The following is a 16,540-nucleotide window of genomic DNA, read 5'->3' on the forward strand; positions in this document are numbered from 1 at the left end:
CAACTGCTCTCTGGTCATACTGTGAGCCATTCTTTTGACATTTAATATTGTGCCAATCCCTAGAAACAGTGCAATCATGTTGATCAGTGACATGATAGCCAGAATTTCAGGAACTGTCCCTGTAATATGATTGATTGTCCATTGCTGTCTCTCAGTTCAGATTTTTATTAAAATAAATGCCTTTAACAATGTTCAGTTTGAGTAGTCCTCTGGGTTTGATGCAATTTTTACATTGATTAAGTAGAAGTGCAACATGTCATTTCTATAACTCAAGACAAACAATACTTATTTCTAAACTTATTTTATTAGGTTCAAGAAAAAAAATACATATGTACACAGTATTTACAAAATGGGAGTATTTCATTTCAAATACAATCCAGGGAGGGATATTTTGCAAGTATATCCTTTAGTTTCAGCTAGCTGCAACAGAAACCACCTGAGCAGCGTAGAAGCAATACTTACTACCGAGAATGGAAAGTTACTCAGCAACAATAGTCACTAGCAAACAGATACTCAACATGAGGGTGGAGAAAGGAGATATTCTGATAGAAGGGAAGAGGGAGGGGACACATGCAGGTAAGAAGAGTGAGGAGAGAAAAGGAGAAAGAACAAATCCACTAAAGATAGTGAAGAATTAAAAATGAACCGATGCATCAGGCTGAAGTAAGAAAAGGGAATTGTTCAAGTGCAGTCTAATAGGACAAATGGAGGCAGGAGTTACAGTGATGGGCTTCAAGAAGTTCAAGAGGAAAAAACAAACCCACAGGTGTCAGAAGGAACAGTTGAGATAGTAAGAGAAGGAGCAGCTCATTTTAAAAAGGAGAAGCATTGTTAGTTAAATGGAAATGAACAGTTATAAACCATTATTGAACAAAAAATATGAATGTATCAGAACTAAAGCATCAATGTGACATATGAGAGGTTCTGCAATGTTAAACATCTGACCAGGAGATAGCACGCTACATGAACTCGACTTCACTGTTGAAGAGGTGTCTGAAATCAACAGAGACAAGACAGAGAAGCATCCTGTTTAGGAAAGGTACAGAGCAAGACAGAGCAACATTCTGATATGGGAGCCAACTACTACCGGACTAATCAAAACTGACAGGAATGTGGCCAAATATAAGCAGATAAGATTTTTTTAATATCTAGAATGAATTGAATGCTGTATGTCCAGATCCATTTCAAATCCCTAGAGAATGCTAGAGATACTTATTAATGTGTTTCCAAGTTAAAATAACTCCCAATGTATTACGACAAATACCAAATGCAGGCAAATTCATTTACAGGTAGACCACAAGGCATCTGACAAAATACATTGAGGTTACAGACATGCCAAATATTAACTGACCAAAAAAGGTTGCCTTACCAAATATTGATCTGTACTTGAGATGTTGACATAATGACAAATCAATTTCTAGAGAACACCCTGGTTATGAAAAACAAGAACGCATGCAAATGTTTCTGGACAAACAGTATACATTAACACATAGGAAGGCCGATACCTCTAAACCATAACTATAGACATAGATTTCTGGCAAACCTTACTAACTATAGATTGTTTCTGGCAAACTAGAGTGGAAAAAAATCTGACATTGAATGTTTTCTTGATTCAAGTTAAGAATAGTCAAATAAAATACATTCAAAAGACTTGACTAAAACAATTGAAGTCAGGCTCCCATGGATAAGACACAGCAACATCATATTGACAAAATGGCTTGAACTTGAGTTGGCAGTATCAAGTCTTCCATTTCACACTTTTCCCTCTCTCCAGCTTGCTTCTGGAGGCTGGGAGGAGGTGCTCTCTTTTCACATTCCTTTTGCTCCTGTAATGCAGTACTGCAAGAAGAAAAATAAGAGAAAGGAACTGGTGAAGGGAGTGGGGAAAAGTAAAGTTGGACAGAGGATAGGAAGATGAAGAGAGAAGGGACAAGTTGAGTCATGAGTACAACTTCTGAATAATGACCGAAGTGACCGAAACAAGAGCATATATCACACAAAATAGTGCCAGCCAAATGACACAAGGGGATCTATAAATGGGTGGAAGGGTTGCTGAGAAGACTGATCACTCATCCAGACATTCATATTGAAACTGATCCTGCAGTCATATATATATATATATATATATATATATATGACGTCTCTCTCTCACAGGCTCTCAATCCAATCATTAAGAATATTAATAACATGACGGTACCATATTGATATGTTCCCCCATCAAAGCACTGACTCACACCAGCCAAACCACTGTTAATCTGAAACAGGTTCGGGTTTGCTCTTTGACAAACTACTTCCAAAGAAATTGACAAACGGGAGACTTGAGCAACACAAACAGTAACAGTTTGTTTCTTGGCTGATGGGAGTGCAGTGCCTTCTACCAAACCTTTCTCTTGCCATCAGGATGTTGTGTAGTGGTTTTAGTACATTACTTATCTCTAAGGCAGTGATATTCAAACTTTTTCAGTGGGGACACCAATTTTTTCACCAGAATTTCTGGGGGAAAAAATCCTGGCCAGAAGAATTTCCAAACCTACTGACATTCAATTCATGTTCATCTCATCGAAATGAAAATAAACCAATAAATACATTTACTCAAAAATGGATTTTTCAAATGACTCTGAGGGGTTCATGAGTACAGAGAGCCAGAAAGGTTGAGATGACAGAAATGCATTAAATAAAATCTAAAAAGAAAAATGGGTTTACAGAAGATGAGCATTTAAAAAATGAGTAAGAAATGAAAGTGGTCAACCAAGTGTGCTTATCTGTCAAGAAAAATATTTGGTTTATACAGCAAATATCCCATTTTCAATCCCTGTAAAAGCCCAAAATATACACCTTCTGTCCTGCACACTTATTGAATAAGCAGTCAAAAATATAGGGTAGAAATCACGCAAGTGTTTGCACTACAAAAAGCAGTTACTATCAATTCCCCATTTAAATCCACGGCAATATCAAAAACAGGAAATGTATTCCAAATCATCCAACTTCTTAGATTTGTAATTACAATTTACATATTCACATCAATTGTCTTAAATAATTAATTGTTTATTACCCATATCTAAAATGCTTCAGCTTCTCATTCACCATATCTGTTTGTCAAAATTACACTTGCCCATGTAAACATAAAACATATCAAAATGACCAACGAATACAGTTACTGAGAAGAAAAAAGGCCAACTGAATCCATAACAATGTACATTAGATACTAACACATCTACTCTATAGATGAGCACACAGGACATTTGTTACAGCACAGACTTCTGTTCATCCTGAAAGTTGAGTCCTATCTTGTGTATAGCCTCGTTAGTTATTTTATTGTGTTACCAAATCCTTGTGACAAATACATTTGATATCTCTGCAATGGAACTGAACTCACTAAAATACCTCGAGCTTTGATGTGAATCAAGTTAATACCCTTCAAGGTCATGCCTGAAAACAAGGAGTATATATGCTGATATTAGATCAACTGATATCACCAACTCATGTTCCATTTCTAGGTTCTATATATGTATTGACAATTATGTTGATTTACAATTAACTCTCCTCGCATCAGATCTTATCAAGAGTATACACAGGGATGTAGCCTAATGTATAACTGCTGGATAGGACCCCAAAATAACTACTCTACAATCCTTCAATCTCACCTGCCTTTACTGAAAACCAAAATGTCTGCAATGGGGTTTTAATAATATCACATGGTGATTTCTTAGCTTTAAATATATAAGCAGATTATTTGATTACAGACAAACATTTGATAAGCAGAGTCTTATGCTTTAGCCGCCAACATTAATGTCCTAAATTAATGTTTGTGGCAGAATGTGAATTTTCAATTGAGGAGAGTTACACAAATTCAGGTTTAAAAGGTATCTGCACCTGCATAATTTGACAGTTTGGCTTCATCATTGTCTTGCAAATGAGGGGTGTTCTCCAAGGGTTAATACTGGCACCCTTCATTTTATATCACAATTTCAGACACACTATCATCACGTGGATGGAATTTAAGCAATTACCACAGACTTGATATCATACACCTTAACCCAAACCAATGGTTAGTGTTTGTGAATGAGCCAATAGTGAATACCAGGTGATCTTTGCCGTGCTGTCCGCCACCTCCTTCCAGCACACCAAGAGTCCTTTTTCTTACCAGCCATACATACATACTCAGCCTTATTGAACGGAGTGTGGAGCATACAAACCCAGACGTTGCTGCCATCTGCACAGACAGCTATCTCATCTCCATCTGTTGTGTGGGACTGATCCAGCCACCATATTTGAAGGTGAAGACTTTGCCACCATCTTGATGGAGCTGACTTCTTCCTGTGTGGTGGGAGTGCTCGACGACTGCTATTCCATGCTGCTGAGGGGGCTGTTGATCGGCTAACTCAGGAAACACCACAGGCTCGCTCAGAGCTTCAACTTGGTTATTTGGTACTCTTAAGGGGTGGGAGACTGCCTCCTTGTCTGCTCTCAGGGGATAGATGGACTATAGGTGGATATCCTGCCTCCTGGACACATACCGAGGGATTGCAGAGGCCATTCTTGGTAAATATTAGGGGACTGTATCCACCATCACACTTTATAAGTCAATGCCTACCAGGAAGGACTAGACACCAGGCTTGGAGCTCTACTATATTAGAGAGCAGATATAACTGGGATGTAAACTTTGTGGTCAAACTTTGGTGAACTCTGGGTGACGACTGTTGAAGGGTGAAGCAGACAACTGTGGGTAGCAGACAACTGTGGGGTAAGGATGGATGTGGCCAACCTGGGCAAGGAGCCAATCAGAACCTTCAGATTTCTCAGTCAATACCTTTCAGGGGTGACAAGTGTGCAGGGCTAGGCAGGAACAGGAAGTGGGGGTAACTTTCCCCACCAGATCACCAATCGTAGACAGCTTGAGGGAAGGGGGGACAGGACATACAAACCACCATCTCCTCCTCTCCCGGATTGGACGCTGGATCACGAAGGCTTCCTGAAGGCAGCAAAGGGCTAGCACAGTCTCTAGAGCTGAACACCTGAACAGACAAACCTCTTCTCTGGTTGATGGTTTGGTTTTGGAGTGGATGAGCAGCCTGTTGGATGAGGGCTTGAGGGATGACTTTAGCTCATTTCGTATTCATCTCCCTTCTTGGGTTCTCAAGGCTCGTCTTCACATGAGTCTGAGGCTGTTGACTTGAGGGAAGGAAAAACATAACAGAACACTGTTAGCTTAAAACTTCTGAGAGCGATAGTGGATGGGAGACCTTGAGGCTACACTCTTCTCTGATCTGTGTGAGTTGGTGCTTGATCTTCGGGTCTTAAATTGAACTAATGCCTAACATCTGTTCGTCATTAAAATGTTCTAAGTCGAAGGTATAATTAATATCTTGAGCTGATCCGAGATGTGTGGGGCTAAGCTATTCTAAATGTATTTGATGTGCAGCATGTATGCAGATAATCTCCCCCACTCTTGTTATTCAGTCCATATCTGTGAGCACAGTGCATCTGTGGGTGGGATCCTCACTGAATTTCAGCCTTAAGTGATTTAGTGGGTCCTAGTGCATATCTCCCTCTTTCTACAGGACTAAATTGTAGTTTCAGTCTAACCACTAGTCTCCCTCCTGAAGTGTAGTGCAGAAGAACTGTAGGGTACATTCCTGACCCTGTCTATCTCTCAGTATCTCCCTTTAGTGTGCTTTCCCCCCTCCCCGGTAAACCCCCCATCCCCTCAGGAGGCTGCCAGACTGGCTGAGCTGGTCTTGCAGTCTATCTTGCTGGGGTCAGAGGGTAAGAAGGTGACCCCCAGGCCTGTGAGGAAGGCCATGCAAGAGTCTAAACAAAGGAAGCCCAGACTGGACTGCACATACTCCACCGGCAAGTCTGGTCTGAATCTGGGAAAACAGAGAGGGAGAGGCAATTTAAAGTTGGACCATTTCTATCCTACATACAATTACATAAAATGATGAATTGTTAGGAACCATGGAGTTTGTAGGAAAGGCCTCTGGCGTACGTTTTGAATAAGGCCCTGAGAGCGATCATCCTCTCCCTCTCTACAAACTTGTCTATGAGGTAGGATGCCATGCGTGGGGCTCTCCGGTAGAGCTGGAAAAACCGGTGGAAGTTTCCCAGAGCCCAGGCGGCACGGAGGGAGAGCGCGTGGGACACACACTCATCCGCCCGCAGCGCCGCAGTCAGGTACACCAGCTCAGTCGTGATGTCTGTGTGTGGGGGGCAAACACGCAACCAAGAAAATCAGGACATTAAGCTCAATTCTATGCGAGCCAAAATCCAATGCAGAAATATAATGATTGATGAGGAATATCAGGCAGGTGGTAAGTTACCTCCAGAGTTTTTAGTGAAGATATAGTAGAGTAGTCTGTAAGCAGTGAACTCCCCTATGTTCTCTGATGGGTTGTCCTTATACAGGGCCTTCAGCTGCATCTGGCACTGGTTGAACTCTGCGTGGTCGCCCTGGTAACAACGCAAACATTTAGAGAAGAATGCACATCTAGTACGACACCGCACCTTTAAACTCAAATACGAGGTAGCGAAGGGGGACAGTGTATGGAGAGGCCCTCTCACCTTTTCCAGAGCAATGCGTGCATGGCACTCGTATACTTCCACTGTGAACTCTGTACGAACTCCTTGAACCTGAAATGAGAAGACACCTCCTGTTTTCATATCCTCATACAATAGGACTCAAATACCGTGATAGGACAAAGTGCCTGTTCAACAAAACTAAAAAGGACATGTAAACATACCGTGAGGTCCTGTCGTATGGACTTCATCTGTTCACAGGCGTAGGGGTAGTCCTGACGGGTCTTCCAGTGGGCCTTCACGGCCAACAGAGACTTCCTCAGCACCTGGCCAGAGACAGGGGATTAGGAGACAAACATAACACAATCTGAAGGGAGGCCTCAAATAAGGATCCTCTCATTCCACGTGACAGGCGATACTCACAGATACGGGACGCACGGTGGCAGGGTCGGGGGCACAGGTGAGTCTCAGGTAGATCTTGGTGATCTCTTGGCAGGTGCCCACGATGGGGCAGTCGTCCCAGCTCAGGTCCTCCTTGGGCAGCTCCAGGTTGTTGATGGACAGCACCAGGGGCTCTGAACGCATCTTGGTGTTGTGGAAGCGTGCCGCTCGGCTTTGTTTCTTGGCCTCCCGGTGGGGGTCGTGGAAGTCCAGGCCGGCGTTCCCACCTTTCCTCTTCTTGCCCAGGACGGTGGAGTTAGCGTCATCCATGTTTCTGAGAAGAGAAGCCGAAATGTGATCAGCACAATGAGAATCAGGGAAAGGTGAATATTAGTTTGTGGGTGGGTCAAGGCCAATGACTTGAAAGAAGATTTCACCCAAAACTAGCTTTTGGTGTTTGTTTCATTAGTCCATTGTTGATATAGTCCCAGAATGTTCTGCATGTCGGCAATCAAGTTTTCAAGATGTACCACTTTCAAAATACAGCCAGTATGACGCATTTTGCCCGCATTTTGCAGTTTGGCATAATTTGATGCAAAATGCATAATTCTGTCTATATTTCTGTATTTTGAAAGTTGTATATCTTGAAAACTTGATTGCTGACATGCAAAACACTTCGGCTGGAATTTTTCTTTAGGCCAAAACATGTTTATTTACCTCCGTCCTCTGTTGCCTCTTCCGCCCCTTCCTCGTCCCCTCTCTCCACCCCCTCTGCCTCGGTCCCTGTCGCCCCCACGGCCACGCCCTCCTTTCTGGTTGCGCCGGGGAAGCTGGGTTCGGAGGTCACTGGACATGCTGCTGTCCGACTGGGACTCAGAGTCACTGGAAGAGGAGGATATTACAACATAAAACTACACAGCATACTTTCTCTTTTTAGAGTGGCTATCATTATACTATATTAAGGGGAATATTTGACCTATAACAAAGCAGGTTGGGACAAATAATACACGTAGCCAATTATGAAGGGAAAAAAACAAATCACTGGACTAACTCAAAACACACACACACAGTCTCTCACCTGCGTCTATGTCTCTGGCCATTGCGGTCCCTGTGTCGGCTGTGGGAGGGAGAGGGGGAGCGAGAGGAGGAGCCTGAGGAGCTGGATGAGGGGCTTCTCTGGGAGAAGACGTTCCTGTAGTGCCCCAGCCTGGCCCCACCACCCCTGCCACGCGTAGCCCCACCACGACCCACAGAACTCTCCAGAGTCCTCTGGGTGGGTACAGCCTCCCAGCGAGACTGCTTGGCCTTCAGTCTGGACGGAGAGAGAGGAGAGAAGGGATTAGGATGACTAGCACCTCTTGATAGAGCTTAGGCATTTGGTCTCCAAAAGGGGATTTGGGCTTTCTAAGTTCGGTGAAACATCGGGCCAAGTTCGGCGGGCGGTGAAACATCAGCCAGACGGTGAAACATCAGCCAGACGGTGAAACATCGGGCCAAGTTCGGCGGACGGTGAAACATCAGCCAGACGGTGAAACATCAGCTAGACGGTAAAACATCAGGCTAAGTTCCTAGACAGTGAAACATCAGGCTAAGTTCCTAGACAGTGAAACGTCAGGCTAAGTTCCTAGACAGTGAAACATCAGGCTAAGTTCCTAGACAGTGAAACATCAGGCTAAGTTCCTAGACAGTGAAACATCAGGCTAAGTTCCTAGACAGTGAAACATCAGGCTTTTTCAAGAACTGCTCCACTCACTCAGGCAGAGGCTCGCGGTCCCAGTCGATGGTGTAGGCAGACCCATCCTGTAGTCTTTTCTGTAGGACCTCCTTCAGCCCCTTTTCGGTGCGGTCCTTGTCCTCCTCATTCTCACAGGCTGTGAAGCAGCGCTGAACATACTCCTTCATCGCCTGGGGCCAGTCCTGGGGCCTGAGGGAATCATTTTTATAATCAGCACTGCAACAGTAAATCAGGGGGAAAGGAAGTACTAGGGAGTACTAGGAGTTTGGGAGTACTAGGTCAATTTGAAGTGACTAATTATTAATTTGAGAAAGCGTGACATGGTATTTCTGAAATCTATTGGATGCAGATTTTAAACCCCTGTCATCTTCTGATCATGAGTAGAGATACTTCATTCTTCCCCAGTAGGTATTAAGGATAGTAAAGACAGATATATTGATGTCATTAGTAGCTGTCTCCTCACCGTGTCTGGGCACCGCCAGGTGCAGCAGGAGCAGCAGCTGGGGAGGAAGGAGTAGCAGCCAATCCAGTGGGTTGTTCCCCAGGAGGGAAACTCTGATTGGTCATGACATAGGGTCGCTTGGGAATGTTGAACTTCATTGCACCTGCTCCAGGTGCCTCTGTGGAAGACAATAAAAAAGGCATTGAAACAAAGACAACACCAAGTGATGGGAAACAAATACAAAGATAAACTGACAGGAAAAAAACATGCTTGAGACACCTGAAAACACACACACAACTCAATACCCTCACACACACTTACGTTTCATGCGGTGCCAGAGCTGCTGTTGCTGTGGCAGTTGTTGTTGATGGTTCTTGTTTTTGCTGGCCTCTCCTCTCCCAGCTCCTGGTCCATACTGACCCTGTCCTTGTTGCTGGTGTTGGTTGTTATTCTGCTGCTGCTGGTATGAGTTCGGAGTCTGGTAGCTCTGCCCATAGCTGGGCCTGCCCTGGTTGTGGTTGTAACCTCTCATCTGATTGGGATCGTTGTTGGGGTAGGGCATGGGATTGTAGGAGTTCTGCCCTGGAGGAAGGGGGTACTGGGAGTTGGGAGGGGAGGGATGGCTGGGGGAGGGGGTGGGGGCTGCTCAGAGCTGTTGGGGCTCTGGGGGGTGGTTGAGGGGCAGCAGGAGGAGGGGGTTGGGGCTGAGAGGGGTAGCTGGAGGACTGGTCATCCATCACGGGCAGGGATGGAGGCTGGGAAGGTAGGGACAAATAATAGATGGGGGAAAAGAAACTTGTGAAAGAAAAGTAATAAACTGCAGAGATTCCAAAACTTCAAACTGAGAATATCTCAATATGAAAGGAGAACTGCGGAGCAAAACATTCTAACTGCAACAGACTTCAGCTCCAGACATATTCTTAGTGGGAGGATTACATTATGCTGAGACGCGAGGCACCGGGTAAAGGCCCGTTACGTCATCGGGGAGGGAGGAGCGTCCTTCTCAAAAACGAACAGTAATCTGTGCCCCTTCTCAAAACGAACAGTAATCTGTGCCCCTTCTCAAAACGAACAGTAATCTGTGCCCCTTCTCAAAACGAACAGTAATCTGTGCCACTCAGTAATTTTGTCAACAAGGCAGCATGACGCATTGACCTATCAACAGTGTAGGGTTGTACCTGACAGTGTGAGATAATTAGGGATGCCTGTCAGGGTAGAAATAGAACATTATTCAAATGCCAGTCATCAATAACATCTTAATTCATACGTTTGATTCCTGGCACACTTTTGTCCGGAAATAGAAAGTCATTTTTACACAAATGCCTGGCATTGGGGAATCATCAAATTAATGATTCATAAACTGCAACAGAGGAAGAGTGAAGTAAACTTAAAATTTGATTGATTTAAGTAGCAACAGCAGCAGTTTTCTGATGGTTACCTGTCCAGTTGGAGTGGTGGGAGAAGGGTAAGGTCCTGGAGGTACACCATACTGGCCCTGAGGAGGATAGCCACCACCACCATACTGGAGAATCAGAGGAAAACGTACTTCAAATATGGTACTGGCTTGGCTTGTTCTGTCGGTGTATCATGTGTTAACAGTTCATCGTTTTTTTAGTCACAAAATGCAGGTTTTGTAATGTGTAGGCTAAATCTAACAATTCCAATTCCTTATCTTAATGCTATAGTGCATAAAGCCGGCATCAGTGTCGGGGAAATCATTACCAAATCAAATCAAATCAAATTTTATTTGTCACATACACATGGTTAGCAGATGTTAATGCGAGTGTACCAAGGACTATTATCATAACAGTTCATCTGAAATGTGGAGGGTGCAGAGGATATGTACACGTACGGGGCCCGGCGCCATGGGGTAGTAGTAATTGTAGGGGTAGGTGTACCCAGGATACGGCTGCTGCTGGTTCTGTTGGTACCACTGTTGGTAGTACTGCTGCTGTTGCTGCTGCTGTATGGCTGTTGACTCAGTTACTACAGGCTGAAACTGACCAGCCTGGAAACACAAACAGACAACTACTAAGTGATGAGAGATTAAATCAGAATGAAAGCCTACTCATCCATTTTAATCATATTCGGGTAAAAAGCCAGGAAGACCTGGGCCTGTTTCCACAAAGCCTCAGAGTAGGAGTGCTGATCTAGGATCAGTTTAGCCTTTTAGAATCCTAATCAATAAGACTACATACAGAGGTTGAGACCTGATCCTAGATCAGCACACTTACTTTGAGACACTTTGTGGATACCAGATCAGACGGTTGTGTGTGTCAGAAAGAAAAAAATGGTCCATGCTGTTCAGCTCGCCAAGTTAAGATAACTGTTGAGGTAATATACACTGCTCAAAAAAATAAAGGGAACACTATAATAACACATCCTAGATCTGGATGAATTAAATTTCTTATTAAATACTTTTTTCTTCACATAGTTGAATGTGCTGACAAGAAAATCACACAAAAATTATCAATGGAAAGACTGTCACGTCTGTCACGTGCTCAGTGTGAACCTGCTTTCATCTGTGAAGAGCACAGGACGCCAGTGGCGAATTTGCCACTCTTGGTGTTCTCTGGCAAATGCCAAACGTCCTGCACGGTGTTGGGCTGTAAGCACAACCCCCACCTGTGGATGTCGGGCCCTCATACCACCCTCATGGAGTCTGTTTCTGACCGTTTGAGCAGACACATGCACATTTGTGGCCTGCTGGAGGTCATTTTGCAGGGCTCTGGCAGTGCTTCTCCTGCTCCTCCTTGCACAAAGGCGGAGGTATCGGTCCTGCTGCTGGGTTGTTGCCCTCCTACGGCCTCCTCCACGTCTCCTGATGTACTGGCCTGTCTCCTGGTAGCGCCTCCATGCTCTGGACACTACGCTGACAGACACAGCAAACCTTCTTGCCACAGCTCGCATTGATGTGCCATCCTGGATGAGCTGCACTACCTGAGCCACTTGTGTGGGTTGTAGACTCCGTCTCATGCTACCACTAGAGTGAAAGCACCGCCAGCATTCAAAAGTGACCAAAACATCAGCGAGGAAGCATAGGAACTGAGAAGTGGCCTGTGGTCCCCACCTGCAGAACCACTCCTTTATTGGGGGTATCTTGCCAATTGCCTATAATTTCCACCTGTTGTCTATTCCATTTGCACAACAGCATGTGAAATTTATTGTCAATCAGTGTTGCTTCCTAAGTGGACAGTTTGATTTCACAGAAGTGTGATTGACTTGGAGTTACATTGTGTTGTTTAAGTGTTCTCTTTATTTTTTTGAGCAGTGTATTATACCCAATAACAAGCGTCTGTGAGATTAAAGCTAGGTCTACACTACACTATTTTGGCTCCGATTTAGCTGTCCCAAACAAGTTTTTGAGATTGGAGATAAAATCTCCATGTCATTGCCTACACGGGGCCCGTGGCTGTCGCAGTCGTTTAATGTGAGCGGGTCAGAGACTCAAATCTGGAAAATATCGGGACGTCTGGGATTGCTCAAAGACGAGATCAGTAGCCTACTGATCTCTGTAGCCATCAGTAGCCTACTGATCTTGTCTTTGAGAAATCCCAGACGTCCCGATATTTTCCAACATGTTTGATTTTATCGGAACCAAATCTGCAATGTTCTTGTAGTGTGAGATATGCAACGACAAGTTGAGAACGATGATCAGCAATAGCCAATGAGAGCCCGCCAGAGAAGCCAGTCAGATGACTCTTGAGCAGGAGCGATGACTACTACTAGTATGTGTTTGTACTTGCCTTTAACCAAAGCGTCAAATTGTTTAAAGCTCTGAAGCTCACAAGCAATGTTATTTAATTAAAAACGTAAGATAGATATTTCAAATTTGTATGGGAAGCTTGAACAACAAAACGTTTTTCAGGCTGCTTTGAGCCTCAGTTCATAGCTATGTTAAATGTAATCACATCATTGTTATTTTGGCAAGACAGCATGGTAAGGAGAATCCTCACGACCAGGTCAACAATCTTGTAGTGTGTGACCCCGTCTGTGCCACATCGTTTAGTGTGCGCACCACTACGTTGGCAAGACAAAAAAACCTACAGAAAAGACAGTCATTTAATGTTAGAGGCTCGGCGATGTTAGGATTTTGAAAGTTGTGCAGTGTCCACCCGGATTTTTTTTTAAGGGGCACTGTTACTATGCCAATAATTGCAACAATTAGACCAGCATTTAATTTAAAAATGGGGTCACGGGAGAAACTCTAAAGGAAAAAAAAGTGCTACGTTCATAGAACCGGGGTTACGTCAGCAACTTTGAGTAGCTGCTAGATGGGGTTGTAATAAACCGAGCGGCTTCATTTTTTTGACTATAAATATGGCTCTCTTTTGGAATGGTTTAAGCTGCAAAATATTATGGCCCCATCACTGAAACAGAAACCTCAGGAACATATGTGTATTCTGTTTCACTCTACAATGCCCACAAGTCGCGCAGAACTAAATTAGAACAGAATGGACGAACAGGCACTAAATCAGACTGGGGGGAAAAGAACATCACTAGTTAGATTTCCATCCAATTGGCAACAGATTTTAATGCGAATATTCTAAAATCCACAAAGAAAATATGCTAATTTTCCCTCCAGTGGTGTGTTTCCACCAAACTGACTTGTTTGAGAAATCTGTGCTTTATGACGGTGCACACAAAATGTAATTTTTCACTTAAGTTTTCATATATCTAATAAAAATGGACCTTTCAGTGTGTTTTCATTGCATCTTCAACTAGTTTTGTCACAAACTGTTTTGTTAAATAGCACATTTTCCTATTCTGGTCTTGGCACATGCACTCTAGCCAACAGCTTGCAGATACAGTGCAGGTAGGCTGTCCAAGTAGGATAGTCCACATTATTATGGATATTTGTATTTGTCAAACAGCAGTCAAGCATCGATCATGTCACCAGAATAATTCCCTCGATATTTACTGTAAAGGAGCATCAAGCTCATAGCGTGCACTTTCATAATTTACTTAATCTGTTGCCAAATAAACTGCATGGTTTCCCGAGTTGTAGTGGGCGGACCACACACCATATCATTGCGTGACTCCAAGTTTTCAACCTATGATTGGCCAACAAGCTTATTTGACACATCAAATAGTGTTTTTTTACACTCAAAGACCCAAAAAAAACGACTGAACAACGAAGCAGCACAGCAAGTGAAAGAAATAGATTTAGATTTACTGGTAACGGGGACATAGGTAGGTAAATGCCAAGAAAATATATATGTGTGTGTAACCTTTATTTAACTAGGCAAGTCAGTTAAGAACAAATTCTTATTTACAATGACAGCCTATCCCGGACGACACTGGGCCAATTGTGCGCCGCCCTATGGGACTCCCAATTACAGCCGGATGTGATACAGCCTGGATTCGAACCAGGGACTGTAGTGACGCCTCTTGCACTGAGATGCAGTGCCTTAGACCTCTGCGTCCATGTGTGTGTGTTAAATAGTTAACTGTACTAGAATGCTTAAAGGCAGCAAAAATGTTAAACATAGGATATCAGTATCGGCCAAAAATGTCATATCGGTGCATCACTAATTAAAAGCTTATTTGACTCCAAATAGTATTATTTGACGCGCATCTTTATTGACACGCAAAGACCCAAACGATGTTCCAATAGTACGTTGTGAAGATAATATCAGTGACGCTATTACTGGGTAACTCCGGTAGGGCAACATGTGTACCGGTGCTCGACCAGTCGGCGAAAGTCAACATCACCCACGACAGAGAACAGTTGATTGTCAAGGGCAATGAATTCCATTATCTTGGCGTAAATGGATTTCGCCTTTGAGTTCTCTCTCGGAAATGTTCTTACTCTTTCAAATGACTGATGGACTTGTTGACTGCTCGATCCACACCAGCAGACATTGTTGGCTAGGTTAGGAATGCTGTGTTGCACGTGTAGCCCAAAATTTTAACGTGGCGCCATTATGTCATATACCTACGTTATATAGGTATGCGCATCAGCTTTGACATCGGTTTTGCACAACGTAGTTAAACTAGACTTTGGGCCGATACCGATGTTGCCATTTTTAGCTAATAACATCCGATTCCGATATGTTCACCAATATATCGTGCATCTCTAGTCAAAAGTACTGTCGGACTGATTTGTAATAAACTGTCATAGCCCCAATTAAAAAGTGAACATTTGCCGTTGATGGCATAACGTTTCTTACATGGTTGGGTGGCATTTTTATATATATATCAAAATGTGTTGTGGGCCAAAACAGTTCAGAAACCCCTGAATTTGACAAATAGAACTGCCATCTGCCAGATACAAAACCCCTTCCTTAGCAGAACTTCACTTCATTATCGTAGGTAACGTGCCTTACAGTAAGAAAACAAATGCATCAAAGAAGCAAAACACAGACATATGCAAACACACACCTGTGCTGTGGTTCGGTTGGCCTGAGCGGTCTTGGTGGCGCTCTGGGTCTTGCTAATGGAGGCCAGTGCCTGTCTGGCCTTCTCCCACTCTGGGTTTTCCGAGACTGTCTGGCCCTCTGGACCTTCTGCTGCGTCATACGACCTACAACAGACATGTGACTGTCAGTCATTCAGTATGGAAACCAAACAAATGTCTGATACATTTAATAACATGACCAAGTTTTAGGTTTGTTAACTTGGAAGATACTACCACCAAAACAGCAATATTTACAGTACACCAATTCTTTAATCAAGAGATAAGATTGATTATTTTTGGAAATGTGTAACTACACTGAACAAAAATATAAACTCAATAATTTAAAAGCTTTTACCAAGTTACAGTTCATAAAGGAAATATTTTTTATTTAACCAGGAAAAGCCCATTGAGACCCAGAGTCTCTTTTTCAAGGGAGACCTGGTCAGGAAGGCAGCAGCAATCAATACATTACAGAATTAAAACATAAAACAATACAACATGATCCAGCCTTCAAATGCATTTACACTCCTCTGGAACAGTCTCCCATCAAAATGTAAAATTCATTCAGTGGCACTAATTTATCTAGATAAAGCATGGATTGTAGACTTTCATGCCTCTGGTGCACAAGACGAGAAGGCAGTCTTGCCAAATAGTGTAAATGTCCTGGGGACTTTAAGTAGCAACCACCTAGCAGGCCGGGTATGGAAACCGCTGGTTAAGAGAATGTCAAGAGTGTGCAAAGCTGTCATCAAGGCAAAGGGTGGCAACTTCGAAGAAACTCTTAATATAAAATATCTTTTGATTTGTTTAACACGTTTTTGGTTTCTACATGATTTCATGTGTGTTATTTCACAGTTGATGTCTTCACTATTATTCATCACTGTAGAAAATAGTAAAAATAAAGAAAAACCCTTGAATGTGTAGGTGTGTCCAAACTTTTGACTGGTAATGTATGACTATCTGCATATAGATGCAACTTTGCTGGTTGCATCCCATTTCCCAGATGATTAATAAAAATTGAGAACACCACGAGCTAAAACGGAACCCAGCAGCTAAAATGAAATAA

The 16,540-nt window shown here is 43.2% G+C and overlaps 1 pseudogene; it reads right to left on the reverse strand.

Annotated features, from left to right (window-relative positions):
* Positions 1-285: 285 nt before the first annotated feature.
* LOC112225798 overlaps positions 286-16,540 on the reverse strand; it is a 28,837-nt pseudogene continuing 12,582 nt past the window's right edge.

The sequence above is a fragment of the Oncorhynchus tshawytscha genome, linkage group LG03, assembly GCF_018296145.1.
Source record: "Oncorhynchus tshawytscha isolate Ot180627B linkage group LG03, Otsh_v2.0, whole genome shotgun sequence".
NCBI classification, from domain to species: domain Eukaryota; kingdom Metazoa; phylum Chordata; class Actinopteri; order Salmoniformes; family Salmonidae; genus Oncorhynchus; species Oncorhynchus tshawytscha.